Raw genomic sequence first — 25,102 nt, forward strand, 5'->3', positions numbered from 1 at the left:
ACCAAGCAGCCAGGCACGTCGTCCAGCATGCCGCTCCATGTAACGGGGTAGCATGGAGTTACGCAGCACCATGGCATCATGTGTAGATCCGGGATATCGGGCGCAACAATGTGTGATGATCTTGCAGGAGTCACATACCATCTGCACATTGATGGAGTGGTATTGCTTTCGATTGCAGTACACTGCCTCCATTGTATGAGGGACAAACAATTCAACATGGGTGCAGTCGAGGGCACCGACGCAATTGGGCATGCCTGCCAGTGCATGGAAGCTTACTTTAGTGTCTGCAAGCTCCTGGACAGTCTGTGCTAGGGACATGTGGCTGATAGCGTGCTTCAGGAGGGCATCCAGCACTTGGGTCAGCATGCGTGAAAAGAGTAGTTGTGATATACCATGCAGCTGGCCCACTGCGTGCTGGTAGGTGCCTGTGGCCAGGAAGTGGAGCACAGACACCACTTTTAGTAGCGCGGGGATGGCAGTGCGTATTTCTATGAGGCTGACAATGTCGTTGTGTATCATGTCCACTATGGTGGTGATGGTGTCCCGGTCCAACCGGTACAGGGTGTGGATCTGCTCAGGGGTAAGATTGAATGGACTGGGTCTGATGCGAGGGATTGGTGGCTGCCTAAGTGGTATAACTGGCTGCACTGGTGGAACTTGCTGGGCCTGTCTCGCCCTCCTTCTCCTCTTGCGTCTCCTCTGTGCTGCCTGTTGTTGTAGCTGTAGTTGTTGTTGTTGCTGTTGCTGTTGTTGCTGTAGTTGTAGCAGTACAGGCATGTCCTCCAGCCCCATGATTGCAACAGCTAGTGGTATCATTTTGGTGTAGGAAGGGGTGTGGTGTGTGGGTGTGCTCCTTTTGTACTGGGACAGGCTCCATTGACTCGACCTGTGGTGATTGTGTGCACCTGTGGCAGTTGCCTACACTGCGGGTTGCTATTTACGGGTGGTCCGCGATGCCTGTATTGCCGCTGACGTGCAGGCCCTAATTACCATCTTCGGGATGCCGGTAAGTGCATGCCCGCATAACTTGTGATGTTCCCTATTGCCGGCATCCCGGTATTTCTGCTGCGAAGGGGCGCGTGTACGCGTGCATGCCGTTAAGAAGGGGCACGGTACGGGCGGGGCGGTATTGGCGGGTTGTCGGCTCGTAATGGCCGGACCCGTTAACGATTCCGGTAATACCATTCCGCTTTCCTTTTTTCATTACCTCCATGCTCGTAATGAGGCCCCCAGGCAGAATAGGGGCAGGACTTCCTGCAGAGGCATTCAGCTGCTCCTCTACACATGTATCAGAGTTCCCAGGTTCTTAAACCCTTGACAACCAAAGCCGTTTTTGTTTTAAACAAACAAAAAACTACTGATCAGCTGTATTGACAACAGGGCTTGGCCAATCCAGGGCCCACCAACAGTTCAATAATATATAATGGATACCATTAATCATCTGGTCTGTGCTCAACTCTCTCTCCACTCTCCTCCATGTGGGCACGTGATGGGTCAGTGTGGACACTTGGGGCACAGGTTGATAAAGTAAGGAGGAATTTTGTAACCTGCAAAGGGCTTGGTACTTGAGGTCTGGTACACTCTGGCCTTTTGTTTCTTGCAAAGGTGAAGATGTGTACCTTTACAAAAGAACATTTCTCTCTACTTGCTATGCAAGGTGAGTTTGCGCCTCATTGTTACAGTTTATCACCTACAGATTATGCCTGGCACTTTGTTAGGACACACTTGCATTCAGTGTTGGAACCTAAAACATCCAGCAAAATAATGTCATCTCCTTTAACTGGAGTACATATTTATTTTATTTATTTGCAGTGCTTATGTAGTGCTTTTACCCAAAACGCGTTGACATAAGAAAGACAGTACAATAAAATGAAAAATCAATCACAATAGAGGGTGAGGATCAAGCAGAAAGAGAGAAGTAGGTGAGACATTTAAACTTTTTTTAAAGAGCGAGAGAGAGGAGCAAGAGCAGATTTCAAGGGGAAAGGAGTTCCATGTTTTACGGGGAAGAAGATGGAATGATTGAATGTGAGAAGGGTCTCAAGGTGGGTGGGCAACAGCAAAAAGGAATTGAGAAGAAGATTGGAGAGTTTGAGTAGGATGAAAAAAGATAAACCAAGGAGCAGAGGTAGATAAGGACAAGAGCATGGATATCTTTAAAGACAAGACAAAGAAAATGTAATTCACGACGACAGTGAACGTGGAACCATTTAAGGGGGGCATAGTAATGTGAAATGTGCACAGAGAAATTAAAATAAAATAAGGTTCCAACCGCAGAGTGCAAGATAGAAGGGGAAGAAGGGCATATTTGTGTAGGCCAACATATAAAGTGAAGAACAATAATAGAGTTGCGAAAGAATCAAGGATTGGAGCAAAGTTTTGGTGCAATAGAAGGTGAGCAAATGTGGAATGTTCCTGATTGTAAACAGATGAAAATTACAGGAGCAAGATCATACGAGTTATGAGCTTGAAAGGGGAGGGTGGGTTAAAGATGACTCCCAGGTTCCGTGCTTGAGAAGAGAAAGGAAGGTGCAATGGAGGAAAATAAATAGATAGAGGGAGGAGAATCTTAGAAGAAGCAGGAAAGAACAAGATTTCGGCTTTCTTTGATTTGAGGCCCAAGAAACACGAAAACATCCAGGTAGAGATAACAGAAATTATAACCACAACAGTGATGAGTGGAAGGTTTTGAATTAATCTGAACCACTGGCATTGCTCTGGGCAAGCCTCCACACCACCGTTTTTTAGCCCATCTGCACCATTGCAAAAGGGGTCCAGCCATATGCAAATCAGTCAGGTACTGCCACCAATGGTAGCAGCCCAGCCTGAACTGCTAGGCCAGGTCCCTGTTGCGGGTGAATAAGGGTGAGCCCCTTTAAGAAAAGAAGGACATGCAACGGTGGGAGGGAGCGGTAGGATGGAGGAAAGGGAGGGGCAAGGGAAGAGGGAAGTCAGAGTTGTAAGGCGACGAATAAAGGCGTAGTTATTTGAAGTGCACATTGAGGCCCCATGAGGGGATAACAACTGGTGGCGAGACCATCGTGCCGCACAATGTGCAGCAAGGTGATCTAGGTGCCCAGCAGCGAGGTGGTGGCAAGGAGGTCCAAGCAATCAGCAGTGGTGGTGAGACGTTGTGCCACGTTGTGCAACAGCAGAGGGACGGAAAGTAGGTCTGCGCGACCTGCAGTAGAGGTGGGACACTGTGCCCAGCAGTATCGAGGCAGGCCGAGCGCACCCGACTGCAATCCGACAACTGAAGTAAGGCACGGTGCTGTGCCCCGGAGAGTACAGTAGCAATGAATGAGGGTGGAGACAGCACAGCGGCAGGAGGTAATCGCTGTGTAGAAAGTGCCTGGCACGGTGAACGAAGACAGCGAGTCCGTGCAGCTGTAAGGGGCAAAGGCTGCCTACCTGAAAGTGAGCCGCCCAGCAGTCACAGGACGCCATGGAGGAGCACCAGCCATGCGGTCTACACCACCTGCATGTCACCAAGGAAGTGAGGCAGAGATAGACATATACCGCGCCTGCAACGAGGCACATACCGGAGCAGAGCGTGACTGATTCACGTGCCCGAAGACAGCGAGACAAGAAGGTGAGAGGGCCCAGCAGCAACTCAATGCACTTGCACCCCACATCACTGCCACGGAGCAGTGCGCGATGGGGGTACAAGTTCAACGGGCCCACAGACACTACAGTCTGCCCAGATCAACGGCTCCACAGCCATTACAGCCCTATGACCCAATAAAACCACATTTATACCCACGAGGACCACCGCGGGGGACACCTCCCCATTTTGCAGGCATGCACATAGCGCCACACAAGTAAATATAAATGAATAAAGTGAAAACTCTCAATACCTGAAGTGCCTAGCCACCACGTGCACTACCCACCACCACCTAATTGAGCAACCGCCCATCCGCACAGCCACAAGAAACCGGAGAGGCATCTAGAGGCGAGCGACCCACAAGCACTGCCACCACTACGCCTAGTCATCATGGTTGACCAAGCCCAAGCGGCTGCCCATGGAAGCGCACGTGCCCTAGCGGGCATAGGCTCCTCTTCCCACGCCAGCCTCATGAGACGCCCCAACCCATTTACTCTCAACCTACACCATGAGCAAGGACAAAGGTGAGAGGAATGGGTTGAGGAAATTGAAGATTTTGTGGGAGCGATAGGAAGTCAGGACCCGCCCACCAAGATCAACATATTCACGGATCTAGCTGGAAGGGAAATAAAGAGCATAATAAAGACAGATCCAGCACAAGAAAGGGACACCTACCAACGCCTTCTAGCCACAATCAGCAGCAAGCTCGTGGTGACCCCCAATAGAGATTACGAGCGCTACACATTCAACCAATGCGCCCAAATGGCTCATGAATCTATCGGCGAGTTTGTAATACGCCTGCAAAGAAAAATTCTAAAGTGTGACTTTGCCAACTTCAATGACAACGAGGCAATACGGCTGCAAATAATTGAAGGGTGCATCTCGTCTCTATTCAGGAAGCACCTCCTGAAGAAACCCTTGTCCCTACAACAGATACTCGATTTGGTTGATGCCCAGGCCGCAGACATCGAAAACCCCAAGAAAACTGATACAATTGCTGGCCTGGCACTTAATACAACACTGTACCCCAGGCACCCTGGTCCACCATGGAGACAAACCTTCAGGAACCCACAGCAACGGCCACAGTGTGACAGACAATGATACAGATGTGGGTTCAAGTACCCCCACAGAGGTCCCTGCCCAGTGATAGGTCAAAGATGTATGTGCTGCTGCCAAGAAAACCACTTCCAGGCTATGTGCAGGGAGAAGCTTCCCGACATCGGAGCCCACTGACCACTTCCAGCAATAGGTCCTATACGAACCCCAGAGCAAACAAGAGACTCTAATGACCGCAGACCATTTGAAAAACCACAGCCCGCCCGGAAGCGATTAGAGCCCTGGAAAGCCTCCACATTGAACCCGAAAGGAAACAATATGACCTATACGACTACCAGCCTTACCTGGATCCATACACCTCCAGCCCAGAGCCGACCTACAGCAGAGGGTATACGACAAGCTTGGAACAGGATGGGGGGTACAACCATCGTCATCATACCTGGCTATGACCCCTATGAGAACTCGATGAGGGTTGTTTTGCTCCCAAGAATTGCGCACACAACCAAAAAATTAAAGTGCTCAGTTGGGCATAGTTTAATGCAATTCAAACAACAGCCGACACGTGTTTCGAGCAAGAGCTCTTCTTCCAAGGCTGAGAAGACTTGGCACTAGTTCTTTATATATATGGCAGATAGATATCCAATAAATTTGCAATTGCAGCTCCGCTATATAAACGCATGTGCGTATCCAAAAGTAGCGGCGTTTCCACCCGACTGATGAGAACTCGCCACCACAAGCCTTAACGACGATCGAACGGAACCCACACTACCTACAAGACGGCTAGGAAAGAGAATACGTGAGGCTCCTTAGCACACCCTGGGACGATGCACCTTCTCCCAGAGTGACAGTGCAAATGGGAGTCGCCCATAACCAGTTTGTCGTGAACATGGGGACTACCGTCAACGTGATAAACAAAGAACTATATTACACGATTGCAGACATCTACCCGCTATGCAAATCTTGCACGCACATCTTCCAATGGGAAGCAACCCAACCGCTGACATCGAAAGGCCAGTTCCTTTGTGACCTGTCCCACAGAGGACTCACAGTCTCGACTGCCATCTACGTCGTTCAGAGTCCCTCCATTGAACAATGTCTTCTCAGCTACCCAGCAGCCAGAGCCCTCGCCCTCATTGATCTCCGCTACGATCCCACAGAATTAATAAAAAGGTATCCACCGAATAGACAAGAAATAAGGTCAATGGCCCAACGACCCATCACCATCGAGAGCCTCAAGACCTTCTTCCCCAAGCTATTCGAAGGGGTAGGCATGCTCAAGGACTCCGTCATCAGTCTACACATCGACCCAAAGGTCACACCTGTTCCCCAACACCCATGCAGAGTCGGTTTTCACCTTCAAGCACAGGTCACCAAAGAACTACCCGCGCTCCTGCAAAATTACATCGAGAGGGTGGAAGGGCCCACACCTTGGGTATCCCCCCTCGTGGTTGTCCCAAAAGACAACGGTCGATTGCGCCTGTGTGTCGACATGCTCATCCCAAACACAGCCAAACAGAGGGAGAGGCATCCGGGACCGAGCATTGAGAATATGCTTGTTTGGCTGTACCAACCTACACTCTTCTCCAAACTAGACTTAAACCAAGGATACCATCAACTTGTCATAGACCATGCATCTGGACCAATTACTACATATGTCACTCATGAAAGATGGTTCCGATATAAACGCCTCAACTTCCGAATATCCTCGGCGGCAGAGATCTTCCAAGAGACCATTAGGAAGCTCATATCACCAGAGGTCAATGCCTTAAATTACAGCAATGATATTCTCGTCTTCGGGAAAAGTCAAGAACAACATGATAGAGCACTCATGGCCGTATGCAAAATACTCCACAACGCCAGCCTCACCCTCAATGGCCCAATGTGTGACATTAACAGGACCAGCCTACGGTTCTTTGGTCACATCTTTTCAGACAAGGGCATCAAGGCCGACCCAGAAAAATAAAAGCCATCACCAACCTATACGCCCCCACGAACATCGCAGAGTTGAGATCCTTCCTGGGGATGGCAGGATATTGCGCCAGATACCTTCCAAACCATGCCACCATCACTGACCCCCTCAGGGCATTACTCAAGAAGGACTCGCCATTTGAATGGGACAAACAATGCCAAGATGCCTTCCGTGACATCAAAGAGAGCCTAGCCAACCACAGACAACTGGCCTACTTTGACCCAAGCTGGGACACTATCATCACCGTAGATGCCAGCCCCGTAGGTCTCGGTGCCATCCTGGCCCAAACCAGCCCAGGGGACAACAGCCGTCACACTGTCATCGCATATGCCAGCAGAGCCCTGTCACCCACTGAGAAAGCCTATTCACAGGCAGAACGCGAGAGCCTAGCGGCGGTGTGGGCCTGCGAAAAGTTCCATCATTTTGTGATAGGCAGGGGTTTCACCTTCGTCACAGACCACCAAGCGCTACTCTCCCTGTTTGGGAACCCCAAAACGAAAATGCCCCCCCCCGTATAGAGAGATGGGGCATAAGACTCCAGGAATACAATTACACCTTTGTATATAAACCTGGAGGGGATGCGACACCGGCAGACTACTTATCCTGCCACCCACCAGCCATCTCAGATGACACCCTAGCCTACAAAGCAGAGGACTACATCGCATACCTGTCCACCAACGCAATGCCCCCCCCCCATCACCCCAGAGGAATTCACCACCAGGAGCAAGGCTGACCACACTGTACAGGCTGCAATACGCCTCACCAGCGAGAATAAGTGGAAATACATCCACACAAAACATTTTTCGGGGGAGGAGGCTGACAAGAAGGACTTTTCCCGACTAGCCAATATACAATCAAAACTAGTGACAACAGAACAAGGCATATTACTGAGAGGTAACAGGCTGGTGGCCCCTAAAGACCTTAGAGAAGCGCTAGTGGCAAGAGCACACAAAGGACACAGAGGGCTCGAAAACACCAAGAAAATCCTGAGGAACCACATATGGTTCCCATACATGGACGTCATAGTGGCAGACGTGCTAGCCCACTGTGAACCCTGCCAAAAAGCAGCACAAAAAACAAACCCAAACCCAATACAGCTAGTACCATTACCAGAAAGACTGTGGCAAAGAATCGCAATAGACTTTTACGGACCACTGGAAGAAGGGGGACATATACTCGTGGCAATCGATGAATACTGCCACTTCCCGTTTGTCAAACAAACACCACAACATAATTCTACAACATGGCCCCAATAATAGACAAACTATTCAGTGAATGGGGAATACCTGCTGCCGTGAAGACCGACAACGGATTCCCAATCCAAGGACACAAATTCAAGAAACTGCCCGTCCACCTAGGCTTTCACTATCAGAAAATTGCCCTGCTATGGCCCCAAGCCAACGGGATGGTAGAAAGATTCATGGCCACCATCAAACAGACGAGGCAGCAACCCCAGACATGTTTCGGCCTTGTTGGGCCTCCTGAGTGAGGTGCAGCTTGGTTTCCTATCACACAGCGAGCAAGGGACCCACGTCTGGGCATACCCTCTCTAGCAGAAAGACAGGAGGATAGACAATGATGAATAGAGTCAGAAAAGGTAGGAAATGAGAGAAGAATCTGGGTATCATCGGCGTGAAAGTGTGCCTGCTATCCAAAGCTAGTGATTAGAGCATGGAGGGATGAAGTGTAAAGAGAGAAAAGGACCAGACCAAGGACAGACCCTTGCGGGAGAACGTAAGAGAGAGGAAAGGAAGGAGTAGAGGATCCCTTCCAAGAAACAGAGGAAGAGCGGTTAGAGCAGTTAGAAGAGAACCAGTTGAACACTGTGACAGAGAGACCAAGGGAGGAGAGAGTAGAGAGCAGAGTGGGGTGATGAACAGTGTCAAAGGGAGCACTGAGGTCAAGAAGAATCAATAAGGAAGAAAGTTTAAGATGGCGTGTATGACAAATTGAATCAGATCCACAAAGAAGTGTAGTTTCAGTAGAAACACCAGATCTAAAGCCAGATCGTTAAGAAGGAAGTAAATTATCAGAGTTAAGAAAAGAGGAAAGTTGAGAGTGGACTAAGTGTTCCAAGAATTTAGATAAGTATGGGTGGTGCGAGATAGGACAGAAATATGAGTGGTCAGATGAGTCAAGAGAAGGTTTTTTGAGAAGTGGTAGAACAGTGGCATGTTTAAAAAATGAGCCAAAGGAACCTGAGAGCACAGAGAGATTAAATAAAGTAGTAAAGAAGGGAGCTAAAGGAGCATAGACAGATCTAACCAGAGACGCAGGGAGAGGGTCTGAAGGAGCAGCTGTAGAGTGAGTCTCACGCATCATAAATATGACATCACCATTGGAAGTAGGTGTGAAAAGGGAAAGAGTGGACAGGACAATAAGGCAGAAGACACGGAATCAGGGGACGCAGGAGGACTACTGAAAGTAGATCATGATACCACAGAGCTAGCAGAAGAACGGATAGTGTTAATCTTAGCGAGGAAAAAATCAGCAAAGTCTGAGAGAGAAAGAATAAAAACAGTTTGAGAGAGTTGGCTTGTAACGCTTACCTTGGACCCTGCGGGAACACCACTCCTGATGAACTATGACTCTTCTCTGAGAACGTTGCTCTCTCACCACCTACTGTTCCTCTATGGAAAACTGGAATCTATGGAATATACAAGGGGGTGTCAGTGATCACCTTTATGCTAATTGCCTTAGAGTTTAACCTTTCCCTTAACTAGGAATGCCCTCCTCCCCTCAGTTAGTGTTATGATGAACTCTCCATCCTGCTTCTGTGCAGGGGCGCATGTCCTGAAGAGGGGAACGGTTTGACTGGGAAGGGTAAAGAATTGCCTACTGTGAATGGAGCCCAATACGTAATTACTTAACCCTCCCCTTAACCTCAAACTATTGTACTGTAAATTGTATTAAGGAAATTGGGATAGATGAACCTGCAGTGTATAGTGTCTCAATGTGCTCTCTCCCAAAATGGAGATAATACCACAACTGCAGATAACTAACTAAATACCTAAGTGCAACCTAACACAATGTAAGTGTATTCTTTCTCACACAATATCCTACTGAAAGACACTGTAAACAAGTACCAATGCGATTTCTTTCTCAAAGCTTAAACTCTGCAACACCGTGGCTTAATTCGAAGGCCAACTATGGTCAGTGAAGACTGGGGTGTTTCCCTTTACTGTTAATGGAAACTCCCTCACACACACGAACTTAAGAATCCGCGTGCAAACAGTTTATTCAAAAAATAGCAAGCGCACGTGAGGAGAATCAATACTATGATTTCCTAACACGCGCAAATTTCAACAGACGCTCTTGCGAAGCAATTAATTCAAAAACACGAGCGCATGTGAGGGGAATCAAAACTGTAGTTCCCTCACACGTGCGAACATTAAGAAACACTCTAACAAGGCTTGTTTACTGGAAACGGAGCGGAGCACATGAGGAAGCTCAAAGCGCTCACTCGCAGATGGTTATTCAAACATTCACAACACTTTCAATGAATACAGGTACTTGCGGTATGATGCGTGCGGAGGAGATGGCTTCTCTCAGCTGCTCGCTAACTGAAAACACCAGAATTCCTAACTGGCAAAAGGTGACTGGAATGACAGGAATAGCACTACGAAAACAAGGCTATGGGGATACAGTGAATGAACACAGAAACGGAGCAGGGAACACTACGGGGAATTTTTCTGTGAAAATTGTGTCAGTGGAAATTCTAGTCAGGAGCGAACCGCGGTAAGCGTACACTGCTATCTGCAGAGACGACGCGAAGCGCAGCACAACATGGGGGAGGGGCTTAAGAACTCCAGACCTACCACCTACTAGACCATAATGTAGCATTCAGGGAAGGTAACCTGGTGGTCATATTGAATGATGAGGAAGTGCTTAACATTTAACAGCCTACACTGCCTTCCATACTCTTTGACCAGGAATGGTAGGCTGCCAACCAAGACTTCTTCAGAGCACATCTAAGGGGAAACCCTGTGGTCATGACAGTATTCCCCCCAAAACCCCTCCTAAGCTGGAACTTCCCCTTCCCGGTTTACATGGGTTATTGCGATGAAAGGCCTTCAACAATCTGGGGGCATGAATGTTTTCTATGGGTTCCCATGTTCTATCCCGAGGATCGTACCCCTTCCAATCCACCAAATAGAATAGTTTATTGCGCACAATCTTAGAGTCCAAGATTGCCTTGACTTCATACTGAAGTTGGTCATTCTCTACTTCCACAGGAGCTGGAGCATCTTGGATTCGAGTGTTTGGATGAACTGGTTTCAAAAGTGAGACATGAAATACCGAGTGAATTTTCATGGTTCTTGGGAGAGCTCGCTTCATGGCCACTGGATTGATTACTTTTTCAATGGCAAAGGGCCCCAGAAATCGTGGAAGAAATTTTCGAGACCCTTTTAAGGCCAGATTCTTTGTGGCCAACCATGCTAAACTCCCCACCTTGTAATTTGGAGCATCACATCTTTTGCTATCCGCAAACTTCTTTTGAGACTCTTTTGCCAAGGACAATTGCTTCCGCGCTTGATCAACTGCGGTAGCAATATTTTCATGCAGGGGTTTCACAGCTGGCATCTCCAATGGTTCAGGTGGGTCAAAGGCCGATGTGCGTGGGTGTTGGCCATGCAAGGTGTAAAAAGGACTCAATCCAGTGGAGGCATGGACAGAATTATTATATGCATATTCAGAAATCCACAACACATTTAGCCAGGTGTCTTCAAGTTGATGTAGCATACATCTGAGATACTGTTCCAGGGTTTGATTAGTTCTCTCCGTTTGGCCATCAGTCTGGGGATGATGGCTGGTGGACAAGCGCACATCTATCTTTTCCAACTCACAGCATTTCCTCCAAAATTTAGAGACAAATTGGCTACCCCGATCTGAGATTACTACTGAAGGAAAGCCATGTAGCTTAACAATGTTTTCCAAAAAGGTTTTTCCCAAAATTGATGCTGTAGGTAATCCTTTCAAGGCTACAAAATGTGCCATCTTTGAAAATAAATCCACCACCACCAGGATGGTGTCAAACCCTGCACAATTAGGTAGGTCCGTAATGAAGTCCATGGAAATAGTATGCCAAGGAGCAGGTGGCACACTCAATGGTAGGAGAAAGCCAGCAGGTTTTCTTTTTTTAGTTTTATTCTGGGAGCAATTACCACATGTTTTCAGAAATTGAATGACATCTTTACGCCAAGTAGGCCACCAGTAAGATCTCTTCAGCCTTTCCAAGGTTAAAGTGATTCTCGGATGACCTTCCAGTAGGGCTCCAAACCACTTGTGCTTGTAGGGTGGGCGTGGGCAGGTACAAACGTTTCTGATAAAAGGGTAAACCATCTTGTACTGAAAAACATTCTCCTTTTGACTCCCATTTCATCAATACCTCCTTAGAGATGCTGGTTCTAATCTCATTTCTCAGTTCTTCAAAGGTCGAATCTGTAGTATCTATCACGCCGAGTACTATCTCCCCGGAAATTATTTCCACAGGATTCACAGGCACATAAGCTTCCTCCCCTATTCTAATACGGGATAGGGCATCTGCCTTTCCATTCCACACCCCTGGTCTGAAGGTAATGACAAAGTCATATTCTGCAAAAAAGAGGGCCCATCGTAGCTGTCGAGAGGATTGAGCCTTTGCAGCGCGCAGATATTGCAAGTTTTGATGGTCGGTGAAGATGGTTACAGTGTGTCTTGCTCCGAGCAGGTGATGTCTCCATTCTTTAAGTGCACATTTGATTGCCAATAACTCTTTATCAGTAATTGTGTAGTTCAATTCTGCAGGGGAGAATTTTTTAGACCAAAAGGCCACTGGGTGCAGTTCTTGGGAGTCGGGGTTGCGCTGGGACGAAACCGCTCCCATGGCTACATTGGATGCATCCGTCTCCACCACAAAAGGTAGATCAGGTCGCGGATGTTGGAGAACGGGTCAGCTGTAAATCGCTCTTTTAATTTCTGGAAGGCCTGGTCTGCCTCTTTAGTCCAATCAAATTTTCAGTTTTTTCTAAGCAACGATGTGATGGGATGAACCAAACGTGAAAAATCAGAGATGAATCGCCGGTAAAAATTTGCGAATCCAAGAAAACTTTGAATTCCCTTGACAGAAGTGGGTGCCGGCCAGGTAAGAATGGCATCGACCTTCCGGTTATCCATCTTGATTCCATGTGCCGACAGAATGAATCCCAAAAACTCCACTTCAGGAACATGAAAATGACATTTCTCTAGCTTGACATAGAGAGTGTTATCCTTGAGTGTTTGAAGTACTGAAGTCACATGCTTTACATGATCTGAAGGATTTGCAGAGAAGATTAGAATGTCGTCTACTTAGACGACCACACAGATATCCAACAATTCTCTGAAGATGTCATTCATGAAGGACTGAAAGGCCGCTGGAGCATTGCAAAGCCCAAAGGGCATAACTTGGTATTCAAAAAGCCCAAACCGTGTTCGAAAAGCGGTTTTCCACTCGTCTCCTTTCTTAATTCGAATAAGATGATAGGCCCCTCGGAGGTCCAGCTTAGTAAATATCCGTGCCTGTTTCACCTGATCCAGCAAGGTTGAGATGAGGGGAAGTGGATAACGATTCTTCACTGTGATTTGATTCAGTGCTTGGTAATCTATGCAGGTCCTCAATTCACCTTCTTTCTTTGGCACAAAAAAGAGGGGAGAGGCCGCCGGTGACTTGGATGGCCTGATAAACCCATTAGCCAGATACTGATCCAGATAGGACCTTAAATGGACATTTTCTTTTTCAGTGAGCGCAGAAATTCTACTGCACGGAAGTGGAGCTCCTGAGATGATATCAATTTGACAATCATATGGTCTGTGTGGGGGCAAAACTTCCGCCTGTTTTTCTTCTTGAAAGATTTCCTGGAATTTTTGATACTATCCTGGTAGCGAGCCTACAAGACCTAAGGTGACTGCCGCAGTGGAATTAGGCTGTCTCATTATCGCTGATTCATCTGTTGACACACAAGCACTCTGGCAACTTGATGCAAATGTTAAGGTTCGGGAACACCAATCAATTAAGGGGTTATGCTTCTCCAACCAAGGCATTCCCAAAATGATCTGGAATTGCGGGGCTTGAATCAGGTCAAAAGAGATCATCTCCCTGTGTCCTTCCTGGCAAAGCATAATGAGAGTGTTAGTGCACTGTGTTACGGGACCTGACACCAATGGAGTGCCATCCACCCCGGAGACATTCTCGGCTTCTAACTTTTCCCTGAAAGAGAGACCCAATCTGCTTGCCAGATGTACATCCATGTAATTGCCAATTGCCCCACAGTCAATGTATGCAGTCAATGCATGCCTTTTAGTGGGAGTCTCATGACTAGAAAGGACTATAGGAAACACGAAGTGTGAGGTCACTGCAACCTTTTCCATGCTCGACAAGCTGACCTCTAAACTTGTTGGGCACTGGAGTTTTCCGCCTTCTGATCTTTCTTGTCCTGGTTAACTCCTCCCAAAGGTTTCCTAGCAGGTTTCTGGGCAATCTTTCAAAAGTGGCCGGCCTTGCCACAACTGTAGTTGACGTCGTTTCTCTCTCTCTGCTTGGGAGATGGGACCTCGAATTCCACCCAATTGCATTGGTTCTGGATGAGGATCTGTTCCTGATTTCAACGGTGTTTCCCTTGAACGAACCACAAGGGCTCGGTTGTCCTGACGAGCTCGATCAGTTCTTCGGTCCTGTAAACGATGATCCAATTGTATAGTGAGGTCAATGAATTCCGTGATACCTTCAGGCGGATTCACAACTTGAGCCAAAAAGTCTTTCAACTCACTGCGCAAACCACGATAGAATAATGTTGTTCTCTTTTCCGAGGGCCAATTAGTTTCTGCTACCAGTCTATTAAATATAGCCACATACGCAAGCAACTCCTGATTTCCCTGCTTAAGTGACAGCAACTCATTGTCCAACGCCTGTCCTTGAGTGTGACGAGCAAATAGTTTTTCTAACTCTCGTTGAAACTCTGCAAAGTTCTGCAACACAGGATCATCCCTATTAAGCAGAGGAATGGACCAATCTGCCGCACATCCACCCAGGTAAGACAATACAAATGCAACTTTTGATTGGTCAGTAGGAAACACTCCAGGTCTGCACAAAAAATGCAGCCTGCATTGATTTACGAACACTGCAAACCTTTTTGGATCCCCTGTAAAACGCTCTGGAGGGGCTAAAGGAATATTCCCTGGAATGACCACTTGAACCGGAACTGGGGGCAAGGTAGAGGAGGAAGCCTGGGAATTACCTTGGGGTAAGGGCACCTGTCCCACTTGATTCTGTAACAGTTGACGAGCCAGTGCATCTGTCCGCTCTCTATTCACCCCTAATTCCCTTCTAAGGGCACTAGTTTCAGACTGAGCTGCATGGACTTCAGCCCTTAGCTCTCCCAGAAGTTGGGTCAACTGGTCCATCTCAGGAGTTCCCATGATGTTCAGGCAGAGCACTTTTCTGCACGGCTTTGCGTTCTGTAACGCTTACCTTGGGACCTGCGGGAGCACCACTCCTGATGAACTATGACTCTTCTCTGAGAACGTTGCTCTCTCACCACCCAGTGTTCCTCTATGTAAAACTGGAATCTATGTAATATACAAGGGGGTGTCAGTGATCTCCTTTATGCTGATTGCCTTAGAGTTTAATCTTTCCCTTAACTAGGAATGCCCTCCTCCCCTCAGTTAGTGTTATGATGAACTCTCCATACTGCTTCTGTGCAGGGGCGCATGTCCTGAAGAGAGGAACGGTTTGACTGGGAAGGGTAAAGAATTGCCTACTGTGAATCGAGCCCAATACGTAATTACTAAACCCTCCACTTAACCTCAAACTATTGTACTGTAAATTGTATTAAGGAAATTGGGATAGATGAACCTGCAGTGTATAGTGTCTCAATGTGCTCTCTCCCAAAATGGAGATAATACCACAACTGCAGATAACTAACTAAATACCTAAGTGCAACCTAACACAATGTAAGTGTATTCTTTCTCACACAATATCCTACTGAAAGACACTGTAAACAAGTACCAATGCGATGTCTTTCTCAAAGCTTAAACTCTGCAACACCGTGGCTTAATTCGAAGGCCAACTATGGTCAGTGAAGACTGGGGTGTTTCCCTTTACTGTTAATGGAAACTCCCTCACACACACGAACTTAAGAACCCGCGTGCAAACACTTTATTCAAAAAATAGCAAGCGCACGTGAGGAGAATCAATACTATGATTTCCTAACACGCGCGAATTTCAACAGACGCTCTTGCGAAGCAATTAATTCGAAAACACGACCGCATGTGAGGGGAATCAAAACTGTAGTTCCCTCAAACGTGCGAACATTAAGAAACACTCTAACAAGGCTTGTTTACTGGAAACGGAGCGGAGCACATGAGGAAGCTCAAAGCGCTCACTCGCAGAGGGTTATTCAAACATTCACAACACTTTCAATGAATACAGGTACTTGCGGTATGATGTGTGCGGAGGAGATGGCTTCTCTCAGCTGCTCGCTAACTGAAAACACCAGATTTCCTAACTGACAAAAGGTGACTGGAATGACAAGAATAGTACTACGAAAACAAGGCTACGGGGATACAGTGAATGAACACAGAAACGGAGCAGGGAACACTACGGGGAATTTTTCTGTGAAAATTGTGTCAGTGGAAAGTCTATTCAGGAGCGGACCGCGGTAAGCGTACACTGCTATCTGCAGAGACGACGCGAAGCGCAGCACAACAAGGGGGAGGGGCTTAAGTACTCCAGAGCTACCAACTACTAGACCATAATGTAGCATTCAGGGAAGATAACCTGGCGGACATATTGAATGATGAGGAAGTGCTTAACATTTAACAGCCTACACTGCCTTCCCTACTCTTTGACCAAGAATGGTATGCTGCCAACCAAGACTTCTTGAGAGCACATCTAAGGGGAAACCCTGTGGTCATGACAGGCTTGAGAAGAAATACGATTTTGAAAATAGCTTGATTTAGTTGGTTTAAGACCAGACGTGTAAGAAGTGAGGGAAGCAGAGAATAGAAGATAGTTAGCCGGGGATTTTTTTTTAAGCTAGTGGAGTTCTGGTCTACAGGCAAGAATCTGTAAAGATGTCAAGAATAGAGAGAGCCAGTGCATTTAGGATGAAAGCTAGAGAGGGGGGCGGGAGAGTCAAAAGAAGTAGCAATAGCTGAATCCAAAGAAGATAGAAGATTGTCCGCATTAGAGGAAACAAAGAGACTATGGATGGAAAGCTGATCCAAAATGGAAACAGTAAGGAAAGCGGAATCAGGGTTCCAAAGATCGCATTGTAGGAAAGTTGATGTTGAGGGGGAACAAGAAGGAAATTAACGATCAGGAAAATTAAGAGATGTGCTAACCAGGAAATGATCAGCAGGAGGAAAATAATGAGAGCTAATGGATTCAATAGAGTCAAGATCAGAGGATGTGAAGATTAGATTAAGGGTGTCTCCTTTTACAGAAGCAGGAGGGACTAACTTCAGATTGTAAGCACATGTAAGAAATAGTAGGGGACAATTAAGGATGTCAGTCTTTGGAAGATGGCTACTTTTTCAGGCTCAGTGATACTTTATCACTTCAGTTCAACATTCAGTCTCCGCTTCTGTGATCAGGTACTTGATATTAAAACCCTTTTAATTTGTATATCATAGCTCAAGACTACATTACAGAGCATTAAGGTTACATTTTTCTAACTGTTGTAGTCCTTTTGAAGACCAGAATCATACTACTCCCAGCTACTAAACAAGCCCATATATTTTAAGGCTTGTTTTAGTTAGTGTACATTATGGCACAGTTTAAGCCACTGTCATACTGAACACAACATAAATTGATTTGTCTCCCCTTTGTACTCTGTCTATGTTGAAGAATTACAATGCCTGCCGATGGCGTTTACCAAGCTGGGAGATGTGCTAGATCTGTTAGTTTTAGAAACCCAAGAACCTGTTGGCCATCATGTCAAACTCATTCTTGTAAGCAATGGCCCCATTCTGTTACTGTCTCCAGGCAGTGTGTACTGTGGATATACCAGCACAGAAAGTGTATGGCATTTCTTTTGACTGTATATCATTGCTTTCAGGGCGCACTCATTCAGTTATGTATACAGTATGCCCCTGATGTTTTTTTTTATCACCACTCCCATTACCAGCTCTTATTCTCTCTGCTGCCTGTCGTACAATGTATTTGTCTTAATTTGTGGGTTGCACAGTGTCCCCGAAAACCCTAGACGTTTGTGTACGTAGGTCTAGGCCATGCCTGACCTGTTTTCTCTTGACTTGGGCAAACTTGCAGGTCCCTTCAAATAAGGCCAGCAATGGGTACTTCTCTAGAAGCTCCTCACTTCCTCAAGTTACGAGAAAGAGGCTTGAGTTGCTCTCTGCCAGGAAGGTTAGAGTTCTAGGGGTCTGTGGGTGCTCTCTGTTGGGGAACTACCTACCTGTTCTAGGGCCCTGGTCCCAGTGGCACTTCCGGTGGAACCTTTGTATGGAAAGGGCCCTGGGCCTTGGTAAGATTTCACTGCTTCTCACCTCAACTGAGTTCTGCACTGGGCTAACCTGCCCTAGTCACTTCAGTGGATTCTCTTCTTAGTGCTGTCTGGGCTCCTTCTCTCCTCTCTAGCCTGTTAGGGATATAGGTATATCTCCCTTCTATCAATTTTCTCCCTTTCCCTCTCTTTGTTCATCTTCTTTATTCCCCCACAGTTCTTCTCCGCCTGATGACACCTCCCACCTTCTATCACCTCTTTCATTCTCCAACTCCCCTCTCTTCTGATGGCACTTCTTTTCTTCCTTAACCTCTTCCAGAATCTTCATTTAACATCCAGTTCTCCCAACCTGCTTCTCTCTCAGTAAGTACCTCTTCCTCTAGTCTCCAACAAACTCCTCCTCCAACTCCTACTTGAAGACCCCACAATGCCAGACTGAACTGACTGCATTACATAGAAAGGTCTCTATTCCCTGGGTTGGGACTTATTATAATTGAGGTCACCTGTGCACTGAGGGTTGGCCTTGCCTGTGATTGCTTCCTAAGTTGGGTGTCATTTGGTTTGCACGGGGACTGGCCTGAGGTTACAAGGAGGCCTGTTACCATCTTAGAACTCATCACAGTGGTGGACCTGTCTGAAGTCTCCCTTCATTCCACTTGAAGTCTTGGTGTTAATTTCTTTGTGGGTCTGGGTCTCTCCACTTTGCTACCATGTGATTCTGCTTATAGGAAACCTCTTGGTAAGCAAAAGCGGCAATTTGCAACATGGAACTGTCATTCATTACGAGGGGCATATACGTTTGTAATCTCTGCAATGCTAAGAGAATGCTGTGTGTTTATCTTTTTGTTTGTGCACTATGCGAGAACCATCCTCGCCTCATGCCAGAGAGACTTTGTAACCGCATGACCTCTCTGGTCTAGAAACACATGAGTCATCGTATGAATTGATTCCTATGGTATTTGCTGTTTCATCAAGCATTGTCAAATGCTAAAGCATTGTTTTTTTTTCAGAAGAGGCTCCCCCTCCTGCGTCAGAGTTTGGGGTCTAGCATAGGAGGTTGGCCGGCACTCTGGAATCCACTACCTTGAGGGAATGATTTCCTCAACTAATCTTGGGCAGTCTTTGTTTCTTGTCTGGGTTGCTGTTAAGGGCAGCGTAAAAAGGGAGCGGTTGAGTCCTTATTTGTATTTGCATTTGTGTTTTATTATAGCTCAAACCTAGTTTAAGAGCAAGGAGGTGCTGTACAACAATTCAAGGAACAGAAGGCAGTTCACAATGGGTCAGTAGTGGTGGTAGAACCGGGACAGAGTTACCTAAGTCATTTCTAGGAATTCCTAGAACAGCATGGTTTTCAGTTCTTTCCTGAACTGCAGGAGTATTGGAGTGGTCCTGATTGCCACCAGGAGGGTGTTCCAATATGCTGGGGAATAGCCAGAGAAGAACTGTTTCCCGGGCGCTTCCCTGTGGGCTACTTTAATTTCTACACTAGCAATTGTCTGGTTCCTAGAGGAGTGTGTACCTGTTGAGGTGTTAAGTTTGTCCACCAGGTATGCAGTCCTCTGAGCAGTGGTTGTCTTGTAGGTGATACAGACAATTTTGAAAAGGATCCTGGCAGTGCTATGGAACCAGTGGGGTTCACGCAGGATGGGGTTGATGTTCTCGACTGTTTTAAACTGGTGATAAGGGGGGCTGTGGTGTGAAGGATTGCTTTGAGGGGAGCCAGCTGTACTGCAGGGAGCCCGATGAGGAGCGCATTACCCCTATTAATGTGTGCAAATATGAGAGCCCATACCACAGTGCAGAAGTCCTGCGGAGGGAGGAAAGCTTAATCTTGGGGAGAAGAGTGATGTGGTACCAAAAGCTAGAGACCAAGTAACAGTACTGGGTCACACAGCCGCTCTCATTTGGGCCCAACCTGGGCACGTAATTAAAGTTCAAAGCAGTATACTCAGGTATCCAAAATGAATAATACTTGTTAGAAAATAGAGAGATGAGTCTGTTTGGTAGTTTATATCAAAATAATGATTTATCCAAAGAAATTCAAAAATAAAGCTATCACTAAGGAATCCTTAGTGAGGGAGCAATTGCCACAATCCATATGTAATTCAGACTAAATATGCCAATGCATTTACGAAATAATTTCCTTCTTCAAGGCAAGTCTAGTAATTTAAGCAATTATGCAGATATCATGATGTGAATGTATTACGTCACATAATAAATCAAACAAAGCACACATTGATGAAAAAAATAAAAATAAGGGTAGAACATACCAGTCAGTAGTGGTTTCAAAGTTGATAAATGTAAAAGACAAAAACAAAAAGGCACAATAAGTAGTTTGCAATATAGGTCAATTAGACAAAAAGAATATGAAACTAGGTTTTACCTTATAGATGTGGCCAACAGTGTAAAACAGAACGTTCAGCATTCATGCCCACTTTAAAATGGGTCAGCAAAAATGTCGTAGATAACGTGGATAGAAAGTAAAAACCACTCATGTTCGTAGAAGAACGAATCTGGTGATCATAAAGGATCTAGTTAGATGCCGTGTCATTGGAGGCATAACCGTGTACAGAGAAAGGTAAGAGGGGTGTATTGTGAGCAAATTCCTTACCTTGCAGCTCACGGAGCGAACAAATCCTCCTGTGTGCAGCTGCAGGGCAGTGTCTCAGACTGCCGTGTTGAGATGTTGCCTAGACAACGGCTCTTTTGTTAGACACGTGACCGCCTCGCATCTGTGAGATGCAGGTGGTCACGAATAAAGATGTATATCCGGCAATATCCCGCATAAAAAAACACAATAAACATTTATGGGGCATAACCTGTTAATGCCTGCTATTGTGATACCATAATTTCAATAAATAAAAAAAAACGAAAATAATGAAAACAGAATACTGCCGCGGGCCAAATGGCAAACGAGGCAGGTAAAGGTAATGTTACTAAATTACGTGTTGATGATGTTGGTAAAAAACATGAATGTATGAACCACTGTGTTAACAACATAAAATGCATCAATTGAACAAATATAAACAAATCAGTTGTAAATTGTGAAAAAAAGGAAAATGCACAAGAATAAACCACATTAAATGGGGCTATTCAAAGATCACTGAAGAATCGAGGTTCAGCCTTAGCGCGGGAGGTGTCACCCTAGGGCGGCACCTTGGGACCCAGACATCGTCCGGGACTTGCGGCAAGGCTGGTATTCGGTGGTACAAAACATCATTTCAAACTGAAACTGAAAATGGTGCGGATTAACAGATACAATATCGAATGCGTAATAGAGGCACAGAGTATCATATGTTAGAAAACATGTTCTTGAATAAAACTGTATCTCAGATATAATAGTGGTAATTAATTTCAGACATAACAGTGGTAATTCATTTCTTCATTCAGACCACTCGGAACCAGACTGCAGAGTTTGTCAATCCAAAATGTCTCCCTGCGATTAAGGCGCAGGCCTAAATCTTCATGGGGGTTATTCCTGGTTAAAACTTCCAGGATCAGAAACTTGATTTGTGAAAGGTTATGGTTATTCAAGGCCCAATGGCGAGCCACAGCTGAATTTGGGTTGGAATTGCGGATGCAGGACCGGTGTTTATTCCACCTTATTTTGGCTGCTCTGGTTAACTGGCCCACGTAGTATTTCCCACAAGGGCATTTGATACCATATATGGTGTTGACACTGTCACATGTTCCAAATGTCTTGAGGATGGTCTTCTTAGCTGTATGTGGGTGGAAAATAACATTGCCTTTAATAACAGAGTTGCAGTTAATGCAGTGTAGACAGGGAAATGTGCCGGTGCATTGTGTGATCGATTTCTTCAAGGGTGTTCTTGTGTGTACCAGTTCATCCCTTAGATTCCTGCTTCTCTGATAGGCAAACACCGGTAGTTTATTGAACAGATTCTGTACTCTCGTGTCGTTTTTGAAAATACCCCAATGTTTCTTGATGGTTTTTTTAATTTTTATTGCTCTGAATGGAGAATTTTTATACATACACTGGTGATTTAAGCTCCCTTGGTTTCTTGGGAGCAGATAGTAGAGCTTCACGGTCAGGAATATTGACCCTTTCAACTGCAGAATCCAACTCTTCTTGGTGGTACCCCCGTTTAAGAAATTTCTCTTTCATAACTAGTTGTTGTGAGGTACAGTCCTCAGGATCACTAACAATCTTTTTGACTCAAAGAAGTTGGCTAAATGGAAGGTTCCTCAGTAGGCTTGGCTGATGAAAGCTGAGGCGGTATAACTGATTGTTTCGATCAGTTGGCTTCCGGAAAAGGGTAGTGCTGTAACCACTGTCTTTCTTTGTTATCTGTACATCGAGAAAAGTGATCTTGTCGCGTGATGCTTCCCTGGTAAATTGAACTCGTTGGTCAATGTTATTCATGTACTCAAAAAAGTCATCAAATGCTGTCTCTGTGCCTGTCCAAACGCCAAAAATGTCATCTATATATCGAGTCCACATATGAATATCTTTCTCCCATTCTTGCTTGTTCAGAATGTGATCCAGCTCAAATTTATACATAAAACAATTGGCGTATGTCGGAGCCATGGTTGCGCCCATTGATGTACCATAGATTTGCAGGAAAAACTGGTTGCGGTATTGAAAATAGGAATTCTCAGCAATGAATTGCAGGAGAGTCAGTATAAATTATTTTTGGGCTCCAACATCTGGTGATTGGAGTAACAGCCATTCTACTGCTTCAAATCCAAGGTCGTGTGGTATGGAAGTGTATAGACCTTTGACGTCTATAGTGAACATCAGCTGATCTTGTTGGTAAGTAATACTGTTTAGTTTCTGTAGAAAATGAGTAGTGTCTCGGGTATAAGTAGGGGTTTTTTGTATTAGTGGTTGCAATGCAAGAAAAAATCGATGTAAACGCCAAGTGGCTGATTTATGCTGTCCATCCCTGCGACGATTGGTCTTCCAGGGGGTTTGGTGGGATCCGTGTGAATCTTTGGAAGGGTATAGAAGTTTGGGAATCTAGGGTAATCATTGAGCAGGAACTTATGTGTGTGTTCATTTATCCAATCCAATTCTAGTGCCTTGTCCAGCAGGATAGCTAGGTTGTGTTTAATTGCAATGGTTGGATCATGATCTAATGTAGCATATGTAGTTTGATCTTGCAGTTGTCTCCAACATTCTGAATCATAATCCACAGTATTAAGGATGACAAGGGCACCTCCTTTATCTGCGGGGCGAATTGTAATTTTCGTGTCACTGTAAAGATCTCTAATAAGTCTCATTTCGTGGGGTTTGAGATTCTTATGTGGCGGAGTTCTATAATTAATCCGTTCAAGATCTCGAGTAACCAGTTTTTGGAAAATATCAATAGAGGATACATTGATAGGTGGTATAAATCCGCTCTTGGCCCTAAATTCTTGGAAGTCAGGCATATTGGTAGGTTTATCATAAGTTTCCAATTCTTCAAAGAACACTTTCAATTTAAGCTTCCTTACAAATTTGTAAAGTTCGATGTTGCTGTTGAACAACGTTGTGCCATAAGTCGGAACGAAGCTCAATCCTTTTTGTAATGTATCTTCTTCCTGCTTGCTGAGTGTTCTGTCTGGGATATTAATAACTAAGTTTCCTTTAATTGTAGATGTGTTTGTGGTTTGGGTCCTAGGTTTCCTCCTCCCCCTGCTGGTTCTTTTGGGCGAGCGCCTAAAAAAGCCGAGGTGGAGGATGCTTGTGCTGGAGGGGTCACTGTGCGGTTGAGGCTGTCGGTTGTTTGTTCAGTCAGTGTTTCTGAATCTCTTGGTGCCTCTGAATCTGAACTGGAAGTGTTGTCGGATGGGTGTTTGTCGGATGGGTATTTATAGAGCTTTGTTGGTGCTACTGGGCCATACTTCTCCATCCATGTGTACACTTCGTCGTTGATATAGTCATATGTGTCACACTTAAATTTCTTAACTTTCTTTTGTTCAAGTTCAGTTTTATATTTGAATCTGTTCAATGAACTACCAGTGTTTGCCTATCAGAGAAGCAGGAATCTCAGGGATGAACTGGTACACACAAGACCACCCTTGAAGAAATCGATCACACAACACACCGGGACATTTCCCTGTCTACACTGCATTAACTGCAACTCTGTTATTAAAGGCAATGTTATTTTCCACCCACGTACAGGCAAGAAGATCATCCTCAAGACATTTGGAACATGCGACAGTGTCAACACCATATACGGTATCAAATGCTCTTGTGGGAAATACTACGTGGGCCAGTCAACCAGAGCAGCCAAAATAAGGTGGAATAAACACCGGTCCTGCATCCGCAATTCCAACCCAAATTCAGCTGTGGCTCACCATTGGGCGTTGAATAACCATAACCTATCACAAATCAAGTTTCTGATCCTGGAAGTTTTAACCAGGAATAACCCCCATGAAGATTTAGGCCTGCGCCTTAATCGCAGGGAGACATTTTGGATTGACAAACTCTGCAGTCTGGTTCCGAGTGGTCTGAATGAAGAAATTAATTACCACTGTTATGTCTGAGATACAGTTTTATTCAAGAACATGTTTTCTAACATATGATACTCTGTGCCTCTATTACGCATTCGATATTGTATCTGTTAATCCGCACCATTTTCAGTTTCAGTTTGAAATGATGTTTTGTACCACCGAATATCAGCCTTGCCGCAAGTCCCGGACGATGTCTGGGACCCAAGGTGCCGCCCTAGGGTGACAACTCCCGTGCTAAGGCTGAACCTCGATTCTTCAGTGATCTTTGAATAGCCCCATCTAATATGGTTTATTCTTGTGCATTTTCCTTTTTTTCACAATTTACAACTGATTGGTTTATATTTGTTCACATGATGCATTTTATGTTGTTAACACAGTGGTTCATACATTCATGTTTTTTACCAACATCATCAACACGTAATTTAGTAACATTACCTTTAGCTGCCTCGTTTGCCATTTGGCCCGCGGCAGTGTTTCTTCTGTTTCCATTATTTTCGTTTTTTTAAATTTATTGAAATTATGGTATCACAATTG

General features: G+C 45.5%; 1 long non-coding RNA gene across 1 annotated transcript in view; it reads right to left on the reverse strand.

The window, feature by feature from the left end:
• LOC138510941 (uncharacterized) overlaps positions 1-25,102 on the reverse strand; it is a 169,014-nt gene that overhangs the window by 134,081 nt on the left and 9,831 nt on the right. The window contains exon 2 of the long non-coding RNA XR_011280484.1: positions 9,179-9,276. This is a non-coding gene — a long non-coding RNA (uncharacterized lncRNA). The remainder of the gene's footprint in view (positions 1-9,178; positions 9,277-25,102) is intronic.

This window comes from Ambystoma mexicanum, chromosome 6p, assembly GCF_040938575.1.
Source record: "Ambystoma mexicanum isolate Mex_15411 chromosome 6p, UKY_AmexF1_1, whole genome shotgun sequence".
In the NCBI taxonomy this organism is placed as follows: Eukaryota; Metazoa; Chordata; class Amphibia; order Caudata; family Ambystomatidae; genus Ambystoma; species Ambystoma mexicanum.